The sequence below is a fragment of the Capricornis sumatraensis genome, chromosome 6 (genome assembly GCF_032405125.1).
Source record: "Capricornis sumatraensis isolate serow.1 chromosome 6, serow.2, whole genome shotgun sequence".
NCBI classification, from domain to species: Eukaryota; Metazoa; Chordata; class Mammalia; order Artiodactyla; family Bovidae; genus Capricornis; species Capricornis sumatraensis.
The window spans coordinates 15,034,261-15,059,389 of record NC_091074.1 but is presented as its reverse complement, the minus strand read 5'-3'; positions in this window follow the sequence as shown (position 1 = coordinate 15,059,389).

Genomic DNA, 25,129 nt, shown 5'->3' with positions numbered 1-25,129 from the left:
TTGTCTGGAAAATCCCTTGGACAGAGGAGCCTGGTGGGCTATAGTCCATAGGGTTGCATGTAGTTGAACACAACCGAGTGACCAACACTTTCTTTTTTCAAGGCTAAGCCAAGTAGGGCACAGTGCCGAAGAAACTGCAGCTGCAGCTTCTGTCAGGTTCTGATCCAAAGAACCCCTTTCCATATGTTCTTCAATAATTTCTTACAGCATCTTGGTTACTGAGGTGGACTGTTTGAGAGAGTAAGACTGAGTCGGGGAAAATATAGCACAATCCCTGGAAGACCGTATCAGAAAGCCAATGGCATAGGTTTATAAGTGAGTAAAATATCACAGTGATTTCAATTAATGACTGTCAGTTGTAAGAATCTCCTAGATTTCTGACATCCCAGACCACAGAATTCCTCTGAGCCAATGAGTGTAAAAACATTTCCCCACTTTGGATTTCTCCCTAAAAACATTTTCATTCATTGCTTCATTTCCAAACCATCAAATTTTAATAATTTCTTTCCAATGAGGTGGAACATTTTCTGCTGTAATTGTCTACTCATGCCATCATAGCAAAATACTATAGACAGGGTGGCTTATACAATAGAAATTTATTTTCTCACAGTTTTGGAGGCTGGGAAGTCCAAGATCAGGGTGCCAGCAAGGCCAGTTTCTGGTGAAAACTCTTCTTGGCTTATAGACAGCTGCCTTCTCTCTGTATATGCACATGGCAGGGAGAGAGAGCAAACTCCGTGTCTCTTCTTAAAAAGGTACTAGTTCTAGAATGAGGACCCTTCATGATACCATTTCACCTTAATTACCTCCCAAAGGTCTCATCTTCAAATCCTATCACACCAGATGTTATGGCTTCTACATGTGAATTTGGGGAAAATGCAATTCAGTTCAGGGAACCCACTGAAACTCCTAATTTTAGTCTTGCCATTTTAATCTTCAGAACTTTAAAAGGTGTTATACTATCATATTTTACATGCTTTAAACTATACAATGCAAACTTAACCTAAAGTTTTCTACACATTAATAAATGTTAACTCTCTGACCCTTTTTTGTAGTAGGCATCTGGCCCTTCATTTTCTCTTTTTAAAAGTATTTTCACTTGCATTATCCTTTTTAAAATTTATTTTTAATTGAAGAATGTTTTACAGTGTTGTGCTGGTTTCTGCAATACAATGTTTATTTTCAATAAAGAGAATATGATCATATTTTCTGTGACTGCCTTTTTTAGATTGCCCCTGCCAAGGTCCAGTCCAGTGAAAGAAATCTCACCAGTTATTTAAAGGGAAAATAATTTAATATACAGAATTGCTAACTAGATAGAAAGTCATTAACTAGTTAACAAAAGGATAAAAAGGGAATTGGAAGGTAACCACAGAGGAGGTAACTGCAAAAAACAGCTTATATCTTACTGCTGGGGAAACAAGAAGAAAGGTTATGCTTTTTGAAATGTAGAGATTTACAGGAGGAGCTCTGTGAAGCAACATTTCTTAAGAAGAGGAACTTGCTGACAGCTGATGGTGGTTCCCTGAGCTTGGAGAACTCCTTGGAGGGTGGATAGGCACCCCATTTCCTGGTGGGGCAGTTAATGGTACGAGATGTGATGGAGCTATTTCTGCAAGTTCTGGAAAAGCTGCAAATGGGATTCAGTTGCTGTTACGAGGAAGAACTGGTGCCAGTAGGGGAAGGCAGTCCTTAGGGTGACACTCACAGGAAAGGCAAGGGGACAAGAAACACAGGGTTGGCACCACGTGGAACTGACAGAGAGTGGGCTCCCAACCGGTCAGTCTTATGTTTACAAGATAGTTGAGTTCTCTTCTGCACACAAAAGAAATGAAAAGCCATTAACAACCTACGGCAGGTTCACTTTGATACATGGCAGAAACCAACAGAATATTATAAAGTAATTATCCTCCAATTAAAAATAAATGAATTTTTAAAAAAGAAAAAGCAATGCCTTAAAGTTATAGAACATCAGCAGAAGTGGGACATGGCTTTGGTCCAGACTTCCAGGTAAAAATTACCAATCAACCATCCTAGTAAATACAATTAAAAAACAAAAACACTAGAAAAGATTCTCATTAAATATATCATTTTGAGTAAGGCAGCTTCAGATTGAATATTTCCAGTGGCTTAGACTTTCATGTGCTGTAAACAGAAGTTACTTCAAAGCATGATTATCAGAGAAATAAAAATAGAAACAATAAAATACCATCTTCATGTGTGAAATTATTAAAATTTAAAAAGCAATACTCAATCTAGTCACTGTTGTTCAGTCTCTGAGTTCTGTCTGACTCTTTGCCACCCCATGATCTTCAGCACACCAGACTTCCCTGTCCTTCACAATCTCCTGGAGTTTGCTCAAACTCAGGTACATTGAGTAGTTGATGTCTTTCAACCAACTCATCTTCTGTCGCCTCCTTCTCCTCCTGCCCTCAGTCTTTCCCAGGATAAGGGTCTTTTCCAGTGAATCAGCTCTTTATATCAGGTGGCCAAAGTACTGGAGCATCAGTTTCAGCATCAGTCCTTCCAATGAATATTCAGGGTTTATTTCCTTTAGGTTTGACTGGTTTGATCTCCTTACTGTTCAAGCGACTCTCAAGAGTCTTCTCCAGCACCACAGTTCGAAAACATAAATTCTTTGGTACTCAGCCTTATGGTCCAACTCAATCTGGTAGGGTTCGGCATTAATGAGACTCATATGTTGCTGGTGGAATCTAGAAAATAAATTAAACATGTATATATTTTAAGGAGCTCAGAAATGTTCACAGCGCTTTGATCCTCAATTCAGCCAGTGTAGGTATACATTCTAAGGCAATGATAATAACTATATATATTGATTTATGTGTAAAGAAATTTCTTGATGCGCTTATTATAATAAAACCTGGGAACTATATAAATGTTCAATAATAAAAATGTGGTACCGTATTACAACTCTGGGTTTTCCCTAGTGGCTCAGTGATAAAGAATCCACCTGCCAATTCAAGAGCTGAGGGTTCAATCCCTGGGTCATGAAGACCCTGAGAAGGAAATGGCAACCCACTCCAGTATTCTTGCCTGAGAAATCCCATAGACAGAGGAGACTGTCGGCTATAGTCCCAGAGGTCGCAAAGAGTTGGACTCAACTTAGCAATGAACAACAACAAATTATAATTATATCATAGATTTTCTTCCATCATTAAAATATTTTGGGTAATAATGTTCCTTCTCTACATGGTGATACTTTTAGTTTTACTGCATCCCAGAAAGACAGCATCCCAGGGCACAGGATGGAGGAGGGGTGTAGGTATCAATTCGGATTACCCTAAGTACTAACAAGCATGAGTCATGAAGCCGAGGCAGACAAAGGGGAACCATTTAAGCCTCAAAGCGAAGCCAAAGCCCCAGCCAACTGCTAGGAACTCAGACAAAGGACAAGAGCTAGAGAGAGCACACCAGAGAGGGAGTAAAGTTTAAAATAGACTGAAGGACACAGATTTACAGTAGAATGACCTGAACCTGTGGAACAGTTATTTTCCACAAGCTGACATGTGCATCTGTCAGTGTTTGCCCAGAAGAGCCACTTCTGCTTCTCTTCCCCTCACCCTGCTGGGACAGGAAGAGTGTGAGAGCCCTCTCTCACAAAGGGTCAAGTGCTTCCCAGCGGTTCACCTCAAAGACATCATCACAATGAACCAGGTAAATCATTTGTCAAGTGTATGACAAATAATTTTCTACCACTCAAAACAAATTGCTAACTTTGTGAATGATTAAAAAAAAAAACCCAAACTTTTTACTGATGAAGTAACCTGTACAAAGAAATGGACACAAGTCAAAAGGCTCTACATGCTGCGCTGTTTGAAGTTGCTTTTAGTCGTGCCCAACTATTTGTGACACTGTGGACTGTAGTCTGCCAGTCTCCTCTGTCCATGGGATTCTCCAGTCTAGAATACTGGAGTGGGTTGCCAAGCCTTTCTCCACAGGATCTTCCTGATCCACGGATCAAAGCTGAGTGTCCTGCATTGCAGGCAGATTTTTTACTGCCTAAGCCACCAGGGAAGCATACGTATCTTTATCTTATTATATTAATATAATTTATTTGTCCATTGTATTATTAATAAACATCTATTTGTTTTGCTTTTTGAAAATAGTTCTGATACAAAGAATGGCGTGGTGAATGTTTATGTAAATATGTTTTTGTTTTCCTTAGAGAGGGATTGCTGAGTCCTAAGACTTACTGGGTTTGAATTTAATACATAATTCCTTAAGAGTTTTCCCAAGAAGTGTTGCACCAATTGCCACTCCACACAGCAGTGTTGGAAAGTTCCAGAGGCTCCACATTGCCATCAATGCTTGATAAGACTAATCATTTACATTTTAGCCTTTCTTCTTAGTGTTATCAGAGAAAATACAGGACTTCTATTTACATTTGAAATATGTGACTTCCCAGGTGGCGCTAGTGGTAAAGAACCCACTGGCTAATGCAGAAGTTGTAAGAGATATGAGTTCAATCCCTGGGTTGGGAAGGAGGAGGAGATGGCCACCCACTCTGTACCTGGTGGGCTACAGTCGACAGGGTCACAAAAAGTTGGATAGCACACATGCAAGGGACATACTTACATCAAAACTGTTATTCAATATTTATCTAAAATTTACCTGTATCTAGGAAGTCTATATTTTATTTGCTAAATTTGACAGCTCTATTCTGGTGTGTGTGTAGTAGTATCCTATTGTGCTTTTCATCTGCATTTCCTTCGTGGTCAATAGGTTGATCATTTTTTCATAAATATTTTGGCCATTTGGATAACCGCTTTGGTGATGCTCCCATTCAAAATTCTTGCCCACTTTCTATTAGGGATTCAGCATTTTCCTACTGATTTCTTGGATAGTCAATATTCTCTCTTTGTGTTCTTTGTCAGATAAATAATTTTCAGATCTTTTCTACAAGTCTGTTTCTAGTCTATCCAATCTAATAAAAATGTCCTTAAATCTTTAATTTTAATATAGTCCAATTTCTCAATATTTTTTTTTATGCACAGTGGATTTTATGTCTTGTTTAAGAAATCTTTTCCTCTTCCAAAGATGTGAAGAAATTGTTCTGTATTTTCTTTCAGAAGTTTTAGTGTGTTGCCTTATATTTAGATTGACAATCCATTTGAAATTAGTTTTATTTTTGATATAATGTAGGTAGTAAACTTCTCCCTCAATGGACAAATTATTTAGCTTAAGGCACAAATTTTAATACATTAAAACTATTAATAATTCTACTCACAATTATTTGCATTTAGATATACTTTCTAGGGTGAGAGAGAAAGGGGTAAAATTCTGGCTATTTTCAGGATAGTGCAAATAACTCTAAGTTTGCACAGTGGAGTATTTTATATGTCTGTTTTATTAATGGGGTTTTCCAGGTGGCGCAGTGTTAAAGACTATGCCTGCCAATGCAGGAGCAGGGAATTCAATCCCTGGGTTGGGAAAGGGCAGCCCACTCCAGTATTCTTGCCTGGAGAATTCCAGGGATGGAGAAGCCTGGTGGGCTATAGTCCATGGGTGTCGCAAAGAGTCAGACCTGACTAAGCACACGCACACATTTTATTAATGATATGTTGGGCAAATGGTGTTTAAATGGTACAAAGATTCTTCATTGTTGCATGCTAAGGGAGCTACAAACAAAAGTACTAGAATTTGTTTTTCTCATTTTCTCTTTCAAATTAATCAGATACTAGATGTTATATAACAGATCTAAATCCCTAATATCATAAGGGGAAGTCAGTATCTGTTGTCTCTCTCACCCTTAATATTAGCTAGTATAATATATATGAATAAGCTTTTTTTTTTTGAAAGTCACTCAGTCCGTCCGACTCTTTGCGACCCCAAGGACTGTAGCCTGCCAGAATCCTCTGCCCATGGAATTCTTCAGGCCAGAATACTGGAGTGGGTAGCATTCCCTTCTTCAGGGGATCTTCCCAACCCAGGGATCGAACTCAGGTCTCCTGCATTGTAGGCAGATTTTTTACCATCTGAGTCACCAGGGAAGCCCATGAATAAAGCTAAAAATAGCTAAACAATTTGACAATACATTCCTCTGAGGAACAGAGTTGGATGCCAAACTGGAACACTGGAACAAGAAGCTGTTTATAATTATTCATTACTTTCTCTATTTTCTAAATTTGTGCATGTTCGTCACTTTGACTAAGATGACATTAACATTTAAAAAAAGGAAATCCTAGCAATTATCTAAACTAATACAGCATTTCTTGCAAAAAACTTAAATCTAAATATAATCTTAACTTTTACTTTTTCCTTAAAGTCCAGTGCACTGCATTTCATCTTACTTACCCTGATTAAACAAAATGTTTTTCTAGGTTTTAAATTAAATATTTGGAGGGAGTCTTCTCTCTGCTTCTATATCACTGATAAAATAACACCTACATTTAATGGTTCCTCAAAATGCACTTAGAATCAACTAGGAGTCAACTGGAAGATAGAAGAGGATTTGTGAAGGGTGTCCTGATATCAATTGCTTCCATCTACCCCCATCATCTTGTTTTAAATACATGCGTATGTCCTAAGCCGATTCAGTCATGTCCAACTCTTTGCACCTCTATGGACTGTATCCCGCCAGGCTCCTCCATCCTTGGGATTTCCCAGGTAAGAATACTGGAGTGGGTTGCCATTCCCTCTTCCAGGGGATCTTCTTGACCAAGATCAAATCCATGTCGTCTGTGTTAGCAGGTGGGTTCTTTACCACTGAGCCACCTGGGAAGCCCTTTTAAATGCATATGCAAATCCAAATTGCATTTTGGATTTTAAGAATTACACTGAAAAGTAATAGTGTCTGAAATTTTCAGGGAGATGGGGACATTATTTATTATGAAATAGTTAAATCTTTTTTTTTACCTAAATGCCTAGAAAAGGGAAAACAAATGGCTTATTGAGATCAAAACATGAAACAAAGGCAGAAAAAATCTTCTACCCTATCCTTGAATAATTTGGCACAACACCTTTCCCAAGGTTTCCTCGGCTAAAGAGATTGTTCATGGTTCCTCAAAGTATATTTGAAAAAAAATTTTTCTTTAAAAAAGGAGTTTTGATTCTGTAAAAACATAAAGGCAATATAAATCAAATTATTGCTATTCAATGCCAAGTAGTACTTAGTGGCCTAAGGAGCTATTTTCACTTATTATTGGCTCCCACTTATAGTGGTTGACTTGGCTTGGTTTCTAGAATTCCTTGGATTTATGTGGAGGCGCCACAAATCTATTTCCATTAATTGAGCCATACCCTTGAACTCTGGAGCAAAATGTCGCCTGTGGTCAGTTCGGTTAGCTACAACTCAATGGGGCTGAAGCTAGTAAAAACTCCACCAGAAGAGAAAACATTAAGATACAATCAAATTTATAACAGATCTCCCAAAGTACTGCAATCTCTGGTCTACCCAGAGACAGAGACTCTGAAAATAAAAATAAGAACACAGAGCTATGTGTTGACTGCATGGCATTCTCTGCCTGACATATCTCAACATTCAGCCTGTCCTCCCTTTGTCCTGAAATGCCCGTTACATTCCTTGTTTTAGGGATACTAAATGTGTGGATCTCTGACCAAAAGCTGTCAAGGGAAATCAATTATTTCTAACTCCCCTGGACCCAGTTTTTTGAGTTCCACTCTTCTTTCCCCTGCCAAACCCCACTGTCCTATCTGTCTTCTACCCATTAATCATCTGAAGTATCTGGGAACTCACATTGGTTCTAAACACTGAAGATGAATAAAAGGTAGATTTTTCACATTTTTATATATGCATGTGTTAATTGCTCAGTTGTGTCCAACTCTTTGCCACCCCATGAACTGTAGCCTACCAGGCCACTTTGTCCATGGAATTTCCCAGTCAAGAAGACCGCACTGAGTTGCCATTCCCTTCTCCAGGGGATCTTCCTCACCCAGGGATAGAACTTTGGTCTCCTCTATTGTAGGCAGATTCTTTACCGTCTGAAGCCCTTATAAATGCTGCTGCTACTGTTTAGTTGCTTCAGTCCTGTCCGACTCTGTGCAGCCCTATGGACTGTAGCTCGCTGGACTCCTCTGTCCATGAGTCCAGGCAAGAGTACTGAAGTGGTCTCCATGGCCTCCCCAAGGGGATCTTCCCAACCCAGGAATCAAACCGGGTCTCCTGGATTGCAGGTGGATTCTTTACCAGCTGAGCTACCAGGGGAGCCTCTTACGTATGTATATTCCTACTTTAAATGTATGAGAGTACTGTTATGAGTTGTAAAAATATTGATTCATTTAAAATGTTGTTTGGATTCACAGTAAAAAATTGTCACAATTTGTTTATTTTTAGGCAGTTGATTCTACAATGTTTTGCATACATGAAAAGTTTCTGAAACTTACATTAGTACCGTGTTCAGACTATCTCAACCTAACAATATTTAAAAACAGTGAGGGAGAGTTTGATATAATATTTGAAGTTTGTATCAAGAGAAAAAGGCCAATTTATTATTTACAGTGGTTGTTTTAGTCTCGGGTAAAACAATATATTTGATCTGTATTTTAGTCTGTCTCACTTAGTTGAAAGTTTCAACAAATATCATATTACTCTGATTATGAACCACACTAAATTTAGCAACCTAGTTTGACTTTTATTCAAAGTACCATGAGAAAAAGAAAACTTAACTACTTATTACCTTTACACACATCTTCTTATTACTCAATCAGGGGTAATTGCTAATTATTCATGACAGAACTGTTCATAATATAAGCAGAAGAGTTCTTTAGACACAACATTCCATAGGTCATATTAGAGATTAGTTTCAAAAGACTGGAGTTTTTGTTAATAGAGAGATTTATATAAACTATATATTAAATGTAGACAGCTATACAAGTTAATAAAAATCCAAAAAAAGCATTCCAATAATGAAAATGCAGTTAAGTGATAGAGTTGTTTAGTCGCTAAATTGTATCTGACTCTTTTGTGACAGCATGTATTATAGCCCGCCAAGCTCCTCTGTTCATGTGATTTTCCAGGCAAGAATTCTAAAGTGGGTTGCTATTTCCTTCTCTGGGAGATCTTACCAACATTGGCAGGCGAATTCTTTACTATTGAGCTATCAGGGAAGCCCAAACTGAAATTTGGGCTTGCAAGTTTCTATAATTGAAATTTTATATACTTGAAAAATATTTCTATACTTGAAAAAAAATAGAGCAATACTTGATCAAAAAAAGCAAGCATATACTAACTAGGCATTAAGATAAAATTCTACAGTCAAATGTTTGAAAGATTATAGAGAATAAGCAATAGGTTTGTAGGGAAAATATGAAACGTGTTCAGGAACATGTGTTCTGAGATCCCTTAGTTAATTTAGGAATTATTGTATTTGAAAGTATTTGGGCCAACAGCTGGGTCAAAGAAGACTGAAGTTCAGTCAGAAATATTATTTCACCTTCTTTAAAGGATACAAACAAAGCTGATATGGTGGGAAAGAAAGTTGTTTGTTTTAAGACCAATGAGGAACCTACTTAGAGAGGAGAATCAGAAGTTCAGAGCTAAAGATGGAAGAATAGTCAACAACCAAAATAAATGATATAGGAAGAGAAAAAAATATCAAGGAGCAATATTTAGCTAGAGAAAAACACAGTTTTCTTTGAAACAGTAGAAATTAACTTTGAAACAGAAAGGTGAAAAGGAAACATGACTGGGTATTCAGAAGACTGGATTTTACTGTCTCTAAACCTTGACTAGACTGAGCGACTGAACTGAATTGAACTGACTGAAAACTTGACTCGGGGGCTTCCCTGGTGGCTCAGAGGTAAAGAACTCACCTGTCAAGCAGGAGACATGAGTTCAGTCCCTAGGTCAGAAGTCCCCCTGGAGAAGGAAAGGACAACCTGCTCCAGTATTCCTGCCTGGGAAATCCCACAGACAGAGGAGCCTGTGGGCTACAGTCCATAGTGTTGCAAAGAGTCGGACAAGACTTAGCAACTAAATAATAACACAACAAACCTTGACTCAACTATTTACCCATAATACCTGGGTTATCTAACTAGTCAGTGTTCTCTATAGAGTCATCACTGTGTGTGATAAAATGGACTCACTTGCATTATAGAAGTTGGACAAAATGTATGTTGATAGCAAGGCAGGATTTTAGGAAGGGACACAGGAATTCAAAAAAGTACTAAGAGGTCACCCTCCCACCCTTGATTAGATCATAGTGAAGGGGAGAGTAAGTTGAACAATGAATGGATGTTGTCCCCCTACAGAGAAAAGCCTAAGAAGTAAAAGCAACTGAGTTGTTTACACAAAGAGAGTTAACCGCAAGAAATAATGTCATAGAAAACCATCATATATATTTAAATGATATGACACTGAAAATAGGTGGCAGTGTTGAGCATAGGCAGAGATCAGGGATAAGGAATGAATAAAGGGGTTATTCAGTTCAGTTCAGTTCAGTTCAGTTCAGTTAAGTCGCTCAGTTGTGTCTGACTCTATGCGACCCCATGAATCACAGCACGCCAGCCCTCCCTGTCCATCACCAACTCCCGGAGTTCACTCAGACTCACGTCCATTGAGTCCGTGATGCCATCCAGCCATCTCACCCTGGGTTGTCCCCTTCTCCTCCTGCCCTCAATCCCTCCCAAAATCAGAGTCTTTTCCAATGAGTCAACTCTTCACATGAGGTATCCAAAGTACTGGAGCTTCAGCTTGAGCATCATTCCTTCCAAAGAAATCCCAGGGTTGATCCTTCAGAATGGGCTGGTTGGATCTCCTTGCAGTCCAAGGGACCCTCAAGAGTCTTCTCCAACACCACAGTTCAAAAGCATCAATTCTTTGGTGCTCAGCCTTCTTCACAGTCCAACTCTCACATCCATACATGACCACAGGAAAAACCATAGCCTTGACTAGACGGACCTTAGTCGGCAAAGTAATGTCTCTTCTTTTGAATATACTATCTAGGTTGGTCATAATTTTTCTTCCAAGGAGTAAGCGTCTTTTAATTTCATGGCTGCAGTCACCATCTGCTGTGATTTTGGAGCCAAAAAAAAAAAAAAGTCTGACACTGTTTCAACTGTTTCCCCATCTATTTCCCATGAAGTGATGGGACCGGATCCCATGATCTTTGTTTTCTGAATGTTGAGCTTTAAGCCAACTTTTTCACTCTCCTCTTTCACTTTCATCAAGAGGCTTTTTAGTTCCTCTTCACTTTCTGCCATAAGGGTAGTGTCATCTGCGTATCTGAGGTTATTGATATTTCTCCCGGCAATCTTGATTCCAGCCTGTGTTTCTTCCAGTCCAGCGTTTCTCATGATGTACTCTGCATAGAAGTTAAATAAGCAGGGGGACAATATACAGCCTTGACGTACTCCTTTTCCTATTTGGAACCAGTCTGTTGTTCCATGTCCAGTTCTAACTGTTGCTTCCTGACCTGCATACAGATTTCTCAAGAGGCTGGTCAGGTGGTCTGGTATTCCCATGTCTTTCAGAATTTTCCAGTTTATTGTGATCCACACAGTCAAAGGCTTTTACATAGTCAATAAAGCAGAAATAGATGTTTTTCTGGAACTCTCTTGCTTTTTCCATGGTCTAGCGGATGTTGGCAATTTGATCTCTGGTTCCTCTGCCTTTTCTAAAACCAGCTTGAACATCAGGGAGTTCACGTTTCACGTATTGCTGAAGCCTGGCTTGGAGAATTTTGAGCATTACTTTACTAGCATGTGAGATGAGTGCAATTGTGCAGTAGTTTGAGCATTCTTTGGCATTGCCTGTCTTTGGGATTAGAATGAAAACTGACCTTTTCCAGTCCTGTGGCCACTGCTGAGTTTTCCAAATTTGCTAGCATATTGAATGCAGCACTTTCACAGCATCATCTTTCAGGATTTGAAATAGCCCAACTGGAATTCCATTACCTCCACTAGCTTTGTTCATAGTGATGCTTTCTAAGGCCCACTTGACTTCACATTCCAAGATGTCTGGCTCTAGATGAGTGATCACACCATCATGATCATCTGGGTCATGAAGATCTTTTTTGTAGTTCTTCTATGTATTCTTGCCACCTCTTCTTAATATCTTCTGCTTCTCTTAGGTCCGTACCATTTCTGTCCTTTATCGAGCCCATATTTGCATGCAATGTTCCCTTGGTATCTCTAATTTTCTTAAAGAGATCTCTAGTCTTTCCCATTCTGTTCTTTTCCTCTATTTCTTTGCACTGATTGCTGAAGAAGGCTTTCTTATCTCTCCTTGCTATTCTTTGGAACTCTGCATTCAGATGCTTTTATCTTTGCTCTTCTCCTTTGCTTTTTGCCTGTCTTCTTTTCGCAGCTATTTGTAAGGCCTCCCCAGACAGCCATTTTGCTTTTTTGCATTTCTTTTCCCTGGGGATGGTCTTCATCCCTGTCTCCTGTACAATGTCAAGAACCTCATTTCATAGTTCATCAGGCACTCTATCTATCAGATCTAGGCCCTTAAATCTATTTCTCACTTCCACTGTATAATCATAAGGGATTTGATTTAGGTCATACCTGAATGGTCTAGCAGTTTTCCCTACTTTCTTCAATTTGAGTCTGAATTTGGTAATAAGGAGTTCATGATCTGAGCCATAGTCAGCTCCTGGTCTTGTTTTTGTTGACTGTATAGAGCTTCTCCATCTTTGGCTGCAAAGAATATAATCAATCTGATTTTGGTGTTGACCATCTGGTGATGTCCATGTGTAGAGTCTTCTCTTGTGTTGTTGGAAGAGGGTGTTTGCTATGACCAGTGCATTCTCTTGGCAAAACTCTATTAGTCTTTGCCCTGCTTCATTCTGCATTCCAAGGCCAAATTCGCCTGTTACTCCAGGTGTTTCTTGACTTCCTACTTTTGCATTCCAGTCCCCTATAATGAAAGGACATCTTTTTTGGAGTTTATAACAGAATCTAATGAAAACAACAACAAAATCAGTACAGTAAAAAAAAAAAAAAGAAAAAAAAAAGGAACTCTTTTGTATGGTTAAATGATGATACCAGAGAATAAGGTTTGAAATTAAATAAGAATTGAAATTTAAAAAAAAAATTAAATAACTGAAACTAGAAAACATGAAAAACATCAGAATCAGGTACAGTGTTAGGGTTAAACTTGCTCACTGGAGTCCTATGTCAATACAGCTAAGATGTATTTTATAATGCTAAAAAGAGATAAATTTAGGTCAAACAAAAATAAATAATATTTATACAATGTGCATGGTATTCCACAAATATGGAGATTACCCCCCAGGAGTTTATATGGGTTAAAATATAACATCTTTAAAAATATTTAAACAAGTCACTCAACTTTCAGAATGATGGTTTCAACATGCTGTGGCTCCTCTGCTTAAAATTCTTTAATATCCCCTATTGCTCACAGGAATAAGACTGGTTATCTTCCAGGAGCACCAAGATCAAGGGCTAAACACATATCTGTGTTCTTAATTCTCATGCCCCGTAATGACTTCCAACATGTCAAACCATAACTACATATTTCTTTAAATGTTTAATCCTAACTCACACCCCAATAAATTTTCTTTTGTCTCTGAGCTCACTTGTTTACCTAATGTTCACATGTTTACCACGAGAGTCAGAAGAAAGATTACCTTCTATTCAAAATTTTTCTCTGAAACTGCAGGTAGAATTTAGTAGCCTCTCCTTTGTGGGCTCATAGGCTTATTGTAATTACTGGTTTACATGTTTGTGATCTGTGTGTAAATTAAAGAAGTTAAAGAAATCCTAAATAAACAGAGAGACATATCTCATTCATGGGTTGGAGTCTCAGTATTGTTAAGATGTCAGTTGTCTCCAAATTGCCTAAATTTAAGGCAATCCCAAACAAAACCTTGATAGAAAAGTTTATAGAAATTAACAAGCTGTTTTTAAAATTCTTAGGAAATGCAAAAGACAGAATAACCAAAGCAACTTTGAAAAAGCAGAACAAAGTGGAGCATGAACACTATTAGATTTCAAGACATATTAACCAACTGCAATTAAAACATACTTATGGAAGTAAATAGAGATAACTAGATTAATAGTCCGTAATAAAGAATCCAGAAATAGACTCACGCATACAAAGACAACTGAGCTTTGACAAAAGTATGAAGGCATGTCAGTGGTCAAAGAACAGCTTTTTCAAAAAATGGTGCTGGAATAACTAGATATCTGTATGCACAAACAAAAACAAAAGTTAAAAAAAAAAGCCAGAAAAACCCCACTTTGCTTGATATCTTATACCATATGCAAAGAATTAACTCAATGGGTTTAGTGCTAAATGTAAATGTTAAAACTATACTACTTCAAGGAGAACACATTGGAGAAAACTTTTGTGATTTTGTTAGTGAAATTGTTCTTAGATATGACACTAAAAGGGGCTTCCTTGCTGACTCAGTGGTAAAAAATAAATCTGCCTGCCAATGCGGGAGACATGAATTTGATCCCAGGGTTGGGAAGATCCTCTGTAGGAGGAAATGGCAACCCACTCCAGTACTCCTGACTGGATAATCTATGGACGGAAGAGCCTAGCAGACTACAGTTCATGAGTCACAAAGAGTCGGACATGACTTAGTGACTAAACAATGGCAACAATGACACTAAAAGTACAGTCCATTAAAGAACAAACTAATTTTTAAAAATTCGTCAAATGAACCGCTTTTGCTCTTCAACAGTAACTGGTAAGAGAATGAAAAGATAAGCCACAGGCTAGAATAAAACTTTTGCAAAACGTCTGTCTGTTAAAGGATTTATATAAAACTATGTAAAGCACTCTCAAATCTCAACAATAAGAAAGCATGTAACCCAGTTAAAAGTAAAATTTGGCAGTCCAGTGGTTAAGACTTTGCCTTCCAATGCAGAGGGTACGTGTGTGATCCCTGGCTGGAGAACTAATATCTCACCTGTCCCATCAGTTCAGTTCAGTCGCTCAGGAATGTCCAACTTTTTCTGCTCCATGGACTGCATCACACCTGTCCATCACCAACTCCAGGGGTTTGCTCAAGCTCTTGTCCATCGAGTCAGTGATGCCCTCCAACCAGCTCAATCCTCTGCCATCACCTTCTCCTCCTGCCTTCAATCTTTTCTAGCTTCAGGGTCTTTTCCAATGAGTCAGGTCTTCACGTCAGGTGGCCAAAGTATTGGAACTTCAGCTTCAACATCAGTCCTTCCAATGAATATTCAGGACTGATTTCCTTTAGGATTGACTGTTTTGATCTCCTTGCAGTCCAAGGGACTCTCAAGAGTCTTCTCCAACACCACAGTTCAAAAGCATCAATTTCTCAGTGCTCAGCTTTCTTTATAGTCCAACTCTCACATCCATTCATGACTAGTGAAAAAATCATAGCTTTGACTAGATGGACCTTTGTGGGCAAAGGAATGTCTCTGCTTTTTGATATGCTGTCTAGGTTACACATGACTTTTTTTTCCAAGGAGCAAGCATCTTTTAATTTCATGGCTGAAGTCACCATCTGTAATAATTTTGGAACCCAAGAAAATAAAGTCTGACACTGTTTCCATTGTTTCCCCATCTATTTGCCATGAAGTAATCCAACTCTTTGCCCCAACCAGTAACGCTGAAGAAGCTGAAGTTGAAGTGTTCTATGAAGACCTACAAGACCATTTAGAACTAACACCCCAAAAAGATGTCCTTTTCATTATAGGAGACTGGATGCAAAAGTAGGAAGTCAAGAAACACCTGAGGTAACAGGAAAATTTGGCCTTGGAATGTGGAATGAAGCAGGGCAAAGACTAATAGAATTTTTCTAAGAAAATGCACTGGTCATAGCAAACACACTTTTCTGACAACACAAGAGAAGACTACACATGGACATCACCAGATGGTCAACACCAAAATCAGATTGATTATATTCTTTGCAGCCAAAGATGGAGAAGCTCAATACAGTCAACAAAAACAAGACCAGGAGCTGACTGTGGCTCAGATCATGAACTCCTTATTACCAAATTCAGACTCAAATTGAAGAAAGTAGGGAAAACCACTAGACCATTCAGGTATGACCTAAATCAAATCCCTTATGATTATACAGTGGAAGTGAGAAATAGATTTAAGGGCCTAGATCTGATAGATAGAGTGCCTGATGAACTATGGAATGAGGTTCTTGACATTGTACAGGAGACAGGGATCAAGACCATCCCCAGGGAAAAGAAATGCAAAAAAGCAAAATGGCTCTCTGGGGACGTCTTACAAATAGCTGTGAATAGAAGAGAAGCGAAAAGCAAAGGAGAGGAGCAAAGATAAAAGCATCTGAATGCAGAGTTCCAAAGAATAGCAAGAAGAGATAAGAAAGCCTTCTTCAGCAATCAGTGCAAAGAAATAGAGGAAAAGAACAGAATGGGAAAGACTAGAGATCTCTTCAGGAAAATTAGAGATACCAAGGGAACATTTCATGCAAAGATGGGCTCGATAAAGGACAGAAATGGTCTGGACATAACGGAAGCAGAAGATATTAAGAAGAGGTGGCAAGAATACACAGAAGAACTGTACAAAAAAGAGTTTTACGACCCAGATAATCACGATGGTGTGATCACTCATCTAGAGCCAGACATCCTGGAATGTGAAGTCAAGTGGGCCTTAGAAAGCATCACTACGAACAAAGCTAGTGAAAGTGATGGAATTCCAGTAGAGCTATTTCAAATCCTGAAAGATGATGCTGTGAAAGTGCTGCACTCAATATGCTAGCAAATTTGGAAAACTCAGCAGTGGCCCCAGGACTTGAAAAGGTCAGTTTTCATTCCAATCCCACAGAAAGGCAATGCCAAAGAATGCTCAAACTACTGCACAATTGCACTCATCTCACATGCTAGTAAAGTAATGCTCAAAATTCTCCAAGCCAGGCTTCAGCAATACGTGAAACGTGAACTCCCTGATGTTCAAGCTGGTTTTAGAAAAGGCAGAGGAACCAGAGATCAAATTGCCAACATCCGCTAGATCATGGAGAAAGCAAGAGAGTTCCAGAAAAACATCTATTTCTGCTTTATTGACTATGCCAAAGCCTTTGACTCTGTGGATCACAATAAACTGGAAAATTCTGAGAGAGATGGGAATACCAGACCACGTGACCAGCCTCTTGAGAAATCTGTATGCAGGTCAGGAAGCAACAGTTAGAACTGGACATGGAACAACAGACTGGTTCCAAATAGGAAAAGGAGTACGTCAAGGCTGTATATTGTCCCCCTGCTTATTTAACTTCTATGCAGAGTACATCATGAGAAATGCTGGACTGGAAGAAACACAAGCTGGAATCAAGATTGCCGGGAGAAATAGCAATAACTTCAGATATGCAGATGACACCACCCTTATGGCAGAAAGTGAAGAGGAACTAAAAAGCCTCTTGATGAAAGTGAAAGAGGAGAGTGAAAAAGTTGGCTTAAAGCTCAACATTCAGAAAACGAAGATCATGGGATCCGGTCCCATCACTTCATGGGAAATAGATGGGGAAACAGTAGAAACAGCGTCAAACTTTATTTTTTTTGGCTCCAAAATCACAGCAGATGGTGACTGCAGCCATGAAATTAAAAGATGCTTACTCTTTGGAAGAAAAGTTATGACCAACCTAGATAGTATATTGAAAAGCAGAGACATTACTTTGCCGACTAAGGTCCGTCTAGTCAAGGCTATGGTTTTTCCTGTGGTCATGTATGGATGTGAGAGTTCGACTGTGAAAAAGGCAGAGTGCTGAAGAATTGATGCTTTTGAACTGTGGTATTGGAGAAGACTCTTGAGAGTCCCTTGGAGTGCAAGGAGATCCAACCAGTCCATTCAGAAGGAGATCAACCCTGGGATTTCTTTGGAAGGAATGATGCTAAAGCTGAAACTCCATTACTTTGGCCACCTCATGCGAAGAGTTGACTCATTGGAAAAGACTCTGATTTTGGGAGGGATTGAGGGCAGGAGGAGAAGGGGACGACAGAGGATGAGATGGCTGGATGGCATCACTGACTCGATGGACGTGAGTTTGAGTGAACTCTGGGAGTTGGTGATGGACAGGGAGGCCTGATGTGCTGTGATTCATGGGATTGCCAAGAGTCAGGCACAACTGAGCGACTGAACTGAAGTGAACAGGATCAGATCACAGGAGGCAATGGCACCCCACTCCAGTACTCTTGCCTGGAAAATCCCATGGATGGAGGAGCCTTGTAGGCTGCAGTCCATGAGGTCGCTAAGAGTCAGACATGACTGAAGGACTTCCCTTTCACTTTTCACTTTCATGCATTGGAGAAGGAAATGGCAACCCACTCCAGTATTCTTGCCTTGAGAATCCCAGGCATGGGGGAACATGGTGGGCTGCTGTCTATGGGATCGCACAGAGTTGGACATGACTGAAGTGACGCAGCAGCAGCAGCAGCAGCAGCAGCAACAATGTGACCAGATGTCATGATCTTTCTTTGTTGAATGTTGAAGTTTAAGCCAGCTTTTTCATTCTCCTTTTTAACTTTCATCAAGAGGCTCTTTAGTTCCTTTTCGCTTTCTGACATAAGGGTGGTGTCATCTGGATATCTGAGGTTATTGATATTTCTCCCTGCAATCTTGATTCCAGGTTTTGTTTCATCCACCCAGGCATTTTGGAATATGTACACTGCATATAAGTTAAATAGGTAGAGTGACAATATAGAGCCTTGACGTACTCCTTTCCCATTTCGGAACCAGAACATTGTTTCATGTCCAGTTCTAACTGTTGCTTCCTGACCTGCATGCAGATTTCTCAGGAGGCAGGTAGGGTGGTCTGGTATTCCCATCTCTTTCAGAATTTTCCACAGTTTGATGTGATCCACACAGTCAAAGGCTTTGGTGTACTCAATAAAGCAAAATTAGATGTTTTTCTGGAACTCTCTTGCTTGTTCAATGATCCACTAGATATTGGTAATTTGATCTCTTGTTCCTCTGCCTTTTCTAAATTCAGCTTGAACATCTTAAAGTTCTCAGTTCACATACTATTGAAGCCTGGCTTGGAGATTTTTTAGCGTTGCTTTGCTGGTGTTTGAGATGAGTGTAATTGTGCGATAATTTGAACATTCTTTGGTGGTTTAGTTGCTAAGTTGTGTCCAACTCTTGGGACCCCATGAACAGTAGCCCACAAGGCTCCTTTATCTATGGGATTTTCCAGCCAAGAATACTGGAGTGGCTTGCCATTTTCTTCTCCAGGGGATCTTCTAGACCCAGGATTCAAACCCTGGTCTCCTGTATTGCAGGCAGATGCAACAATTCATTGATTAAATGCTGAAGATGTTAGAAAAAAAAAGTCACATAGCTTGCCCTCCCCCCCAAAAAAAAGTAAAAGTAAAATTTGAACAGATGCTTCACCAAATATATGGATGCTGTGGGGGAGAAAAGCCTTTTTCTCCATCCTCTTCAGTACAGCATCTAAGGCATAAGTATCACGCTGATCAAAGACAGATGAACAGAGGAAAAGGTATATACATTTTATTGATGCTTTTAATTTTACATGCATGGAGAATTCACAGGAAAGAAGTGAAAACCCAGAGGTGGCTTAACTCAGAGCTTATTTATCATTTAACAAAGAGTAATACCTTGTAGAGAGGTGAAGAGATAGGAGAGAAGAAGCTCTGGGCTCCTGGGGGTGGAAAAGGTGACTAGGAAACTCTGGCATAAGGATTGTTTAGTAAGGTGTGTTAAGCAGATAAGAGTTGTTCACTCTTTCCTGGTACAGGAGAGGGGAACGCCTTCATATGCGGACATTTATGTCATCTTTATAAAGGGAAATTTATGTCCTGCTTTTCAGGCAGAACAAGAGAGGACAGAGAGTTCTTCCTGTGTCTGCTGCTTCTCAATTACCTTCAACTCAAAGTAACTCTTATGCCAGAGTGGCATATTTGGAGTGGCCTATTCCAGTGCACTTCATAGAATATTATAACGTGTTCAGTATCATTAAAATTAAGAAAACACAAATTAAAACCACAATGAGATGTCACCACAAAGCTATTAATCTGGCTTAAATTAAAGGAAAAGAAAAAAACTAAACATATTATACCAAATGTTGGAGTGGGTGCCACACATTGCTCATGGATATTTAAAGTAAAAGTGAAGTGAAAGTGTTAGTCGCTCAGTCACTCCCAACTCTTGCGAGCCCATGAGCTGCAGCCCACCAGGCTCCTCTGTCCATGGGAGTTTCCCAGCAAGAATGCTGGAGTAGGTTGCCGTTTTCTCCTCCAGAGGATCTTCCTGATCCAGGGATTGAATCCAATCTCCTTCGTCTCCTGCCTTGCAGGCAGATTCTTTACTGCTGAGCCACTGGGGAAGCCAAGGTCTCTTATAGGAAAAGAAAAATAATTTTCCTTCCTAATTTCCTTCTACCTTTCTGAGCTCTTGGCTGAGAATCTTCTCTTAAAAGACAATTAACATGTATATCTCAGGCATACAGGGGAGTTACCCAAGAAAAAATGAATAACTCTCCAAGGAGGCTTAGAACTCCAGTTTGAATGTCATCAGCTAAAAACAAAAGAAAAGAAACTGTGCATTGGGTGGCAGGTACAGTTATGGGGAGGTACCTAGAAAAGCAAGATAAACAAGAATGTTTGTTAGGGAGGTTTAAGTCACTGACTTCACCAGTGATAAAATTTTTTTGGATTTTAGAGTCATCCTTCCTTCCTGGAAGAGAAAGGAGACATCCATACCAAAGGAAGATTTCCTTTATAAATGTAAATTTCACAAAAAAAGTAAATCCTACACTGTTTTCAGAGGTTCTCCTGTGTCAGCTCTGTATTAAAAAATAATCACTCAAAATAATCCTTATGCTAAAGAGGTATATTTTTAGGGTGGCAAACCAGTCGATCCCAAAGGAAATCAACCCAGAATATTCATTGGAAGGACTACTGTTGAAGCTGAAGCTCCAATACTTTGACCACCTGATGTAAAGAGTCGACTTATGGGAAAAGACCCTGATGTTGGGAAAAATTGAGGGCAGGAGGAGAAGTGGGTGACAGAGGACAAGATGGTTGGATGCCATCACTGATGCAGTGGACCTGAGTTTGAACTGAGTCCGGGAGATAGTGAAGGACAGGGAAGCCTTGTGCGCTGCAGTCTATGGGGTTGCAAAGAATCGGACATGACTGAGTAATTGAACAACATCATCATTCAGCTACTCTTTACTCCCATATAGTTCAGTCATTTCTCTAATAGGTATTTACCCAGGAGAATAGAACATACATGTCTACCCAAGGACCCGTCACATACTGTTCACTGCAGTTTCATTTGTAATAGTCAAAAACTGGAAGCAAGTCAAATGTCTATTAATAGATGTGTGCATTAGCACACTTAGTATACACATTCATTGCTACTTAGCAATGAATAGAAATACCTATCTAACCTGTGAAAACATGGATAAGCTTTGAGATACTACGCTGGGTGAAAAAGTAGACCTACAAAAGTACCTAATGAATAATTCCATTTATATAGCACTCTAAAACGTGAACCAATTTATAGTGATGGAGAGTAGAACAGTGCGTGCCTGGAGAAGGGAGGAGTGGGAGTGGTGGAGAGAAGGAATTAGAAGTGGGAGAAAGCATTCAAGGATGATGAATAGGTTCACTGTCTGGACTGTGGCAGAAGGGGTTCAGAAGGAGCCTCCCCCAAATTTGCCAATTTGGCACATGGGTTATCTTGAGCTGAAGACAGTCAAGGCTTGAAAGACTCAGGAGGAGCTTTTTAACCTCCTCTTTAACTGACTAAAAGAACTTGCATGGAGGGTCTAGTCCAGGAAGAGGGCGATCACCAGGGCCAACTACAGAGAGGGTGAGTGGGCTTTGGGGAGCTCAGACAAGCTGGTTTGTTCAAATTCCTCTCTGGGCCGCATGTCTCCAGACGGCACTACAAACATTTGTTTGCCAAACATTTGCCTCTCTCATCTTCCTGTAAATTGTCTTCCTCCCTCTTTGAAGTCCCAGAACTTTACATATTCTCCATAGCTCAGGATGGTGTGTAAACCTCACTGCATGACTGCCCATGGGTCTTGTATTCTCATGGGGCTCTCGTACATATGTAATTAAATTTGTTTTTCTCCTGTTAATCTGTCTTATGCCAACTTAATTATTCAAACAGCCAAAAGAACCTAGAAGAGTAGAGGAAAGCTTTTTCCTTCCCAATGTTGTCATAATTTCACAGGTGTGTATATATGTCAAATATAACTGTACGCTTTAAATATTGCAATGGATTATATGTCCCTGTCAGCTACACCTTAATAAAGCTGTTTCAAAAAATAGGTAGCACCTGAAGAAAGCTCTCCAGGTGATTGAAAAACGAGGAAGGGAATTATAATAAATTTATAACACTATTTCTCTATTCCTTCACATGGTATCAAGGCAAATATGAATTAAAAATAAGATGATTATATCAACACAGAAATGGTTAAAAAGATCTGGTACATACATGCAGTGGAATATTACTCCACCATAAAAAGGAATGAAACTGTGCCATTTGCAGAGATGTGGATGGACCTAGAGACTGTCATAGAGTGGAGTAAATTAGAAAGAGAACAACAAATATTGTGTATTAATGCATATATGGGAATCTAGAAAAAATGGTATAGATGAACTTTTTTTAAAAGCAGAAATAGAGGCAGAGACATAGAGAACAAATGTATGGCTACCAAGGGGGGAAGAAGGGAGTGAAATGGATTTGGAGATTAGGATTGACATTTATACAGTACTATGTATAAAATAGATAGCTAATGAAAACTGACTGTGTAGCCTAGGGAGCTCTACTCAGTGCTCTGCAGTGATCTAAATGGGAAGAAAATTCGAAAAAGAGTGGACATATGTATACATATGGCTAAGTCACTTTGCTGTACAGCAGAAACTAATACAACATTGGAAGGCAACTCTACCAATTAAAAAAAAAATGATTAATTCTCCCTCTCTCTGTCTTTGGCTCTAGAATTTTTTCCTCTGCCCTTTTCAAATGTTTGTAAATCTTTATAATGACTAAATAAGTCTCTGCCAGTCTCATAGCTAGGGAGTGTTTTCACAAGGTTCTGTGAGCCGTCTTTTTGAAAGGCAAACGTTGAGGTAGACAGAACTCCTATCTCCTCAGTCCTGTGGGAAAGGACGAGTCTAACTCGCCCGTATGCTCTTGAATTTAGTAGAATTTTTTTTTTTTCCTCTTCTAGATAGACAACACGGGATCTCCCCAACTACCGTGATAAAGTTAGGATGAATCAGCGAGACAAAAAGTGCTATCAGGTCCACTTCCTTGTGAACTAGTGATGCTTATCTTGAGAACATGCGTGTAATGGGTTTTATCTGCTTGGATATACAGAAAGGTGAGGTTTCTTTCTGATTTTGCAGTCTCTTAACCAGTTGTAATGTGTATCACATTCTGGTTTCATTTTTGATTATGAATAAAACTGGTTTATTTTCTACTATCTTTGTAAAGAGGTTTTCTGAGTTAAAGGTTTTCTTTTTAATTACATTTCAACAATTGAACACTGATTTTTTTTTTTGAATTTTTAAATATTTTCTTTTTTTACTGTACTGAGTGCTCATTGCTGCACAGGCTTTTCTCTAGTTTTGGTAAGCAGGAGCTGTTCTTTGATTTGGCACCTGGCCTTTTCATTGCAGTGGACTCTCATGTTGCTGCAGCTCAGGCTCTAGGGTATGTGGGCTCAATAGTTGCAGCTCCTGGGCTCTGGAGCACAGGCTCAATAGCTATGGTGCACAGGCTTAGTTGCTCCACAGGATATGGGATCTTTCTGTGTCAGATATCGAACCCAGGTCTCTTGCATTAGCAGGCAGATTCTTTACCACTGAACCACCAGGGAAGTCCCTGAATTTTTAACTTTATTAATTAGAATTAAATCAAACAGTCTTTGGAGAGTTTGTCTTCCAAAGTTAAAATTAGAAAGCAAAATGGAATTGTATTCTTTTCCCATAGAATATTACTGCCAAAGAAGAAACGGATCTGTTTTATAAAGCGTGGTGACAGTTTTGAAGATGTGTAAACACACCCCCTTTATCAGTTAATTGCACTCCGTTAGAGTCAAAAGATTCATAGAGCCCTGTTATCTGATTTCAGCAGTTTCCAGCCAGTGTTTTTACTTGATATATAAATAGTTTATAAAAGAAAATATTATAGAGATGTTGAGTTTATTTTAGTTCACTTAATCTTTCTACTTCATTTTCTCTAAAATAAATCAAGTTCTGTATAGAATGAGGTCTTTTGAACAATTGTTATTAGAATGATTGATGCTGAAAAGTTATACTTAATGGATTTGCTTGATTTCACACAATTGCTATATGTGTCTGACAGATTTGATGTAAATTTCAATTGAATTTTGCCTTAAAGTGAAGACTGGATGGTAACTAAATATAGGTATCTAAAGCTCAAAACTAAATTTTAAAAACAAACACAATATCTATTAAATACTATTGAAAAAATAAAAATAAATTCATTCTAGTCAAATCACATAATATAAAACATATTATTTTAACCATATTTAATTGTACAGTTTAGTAGCACTAAGAACATTCACATTGTTGTACAACTCTCACCATCATCCATCTCCAGAATTTTTCTTAAACTGAAACTCTGTTCCCATTAAACATAAACTCCTCATTCTCCCTCCCTCACCCACCCTCTGACCCATGGCATCTACCAGTGTACTTTCTGGTTCTATGAATTTGACTATTCTAGGAGCTTTTTTGGAGAAGGCAATGGCAACCCACTCCAGTACTCTTGCCTGGAAAATCCCATGGACAGAGGAGCATGGTAGGCTGCAGTCCATGGGGCTGTGGAAGAGTCGGATACGACTGGGCAATTTTTCTTTCACTTTTCACTTTCATGCATTGGAGAAGAGAATGGCAATCCACCCCAATGTTCTTGCCTGGAGAATCCCAGGGACAGGGGAGCCTGGTGGGCTGCCGTCTATGGGGCTGCATGGAGTCGGACACGACTGAAGTGACTTAGCAGCAGCAGCAGGTACTTTTTGTTATCAGTGGAATCAAACAGTATTTGTCTGCACCTCATGTATATTGGAACTCATTTTTAAGGTTAATAATATGAAATTACTATTAAAGCAATTGTAAAAAAAACTCGGACTGTTCTTTGTTTATATACATGTTTTCAGAAATAATCTCTCACCATTGACAATAATCATGTAATCAGTTTCCTAGTGGTGGTGTGTATCAAGCTTCTAACTGA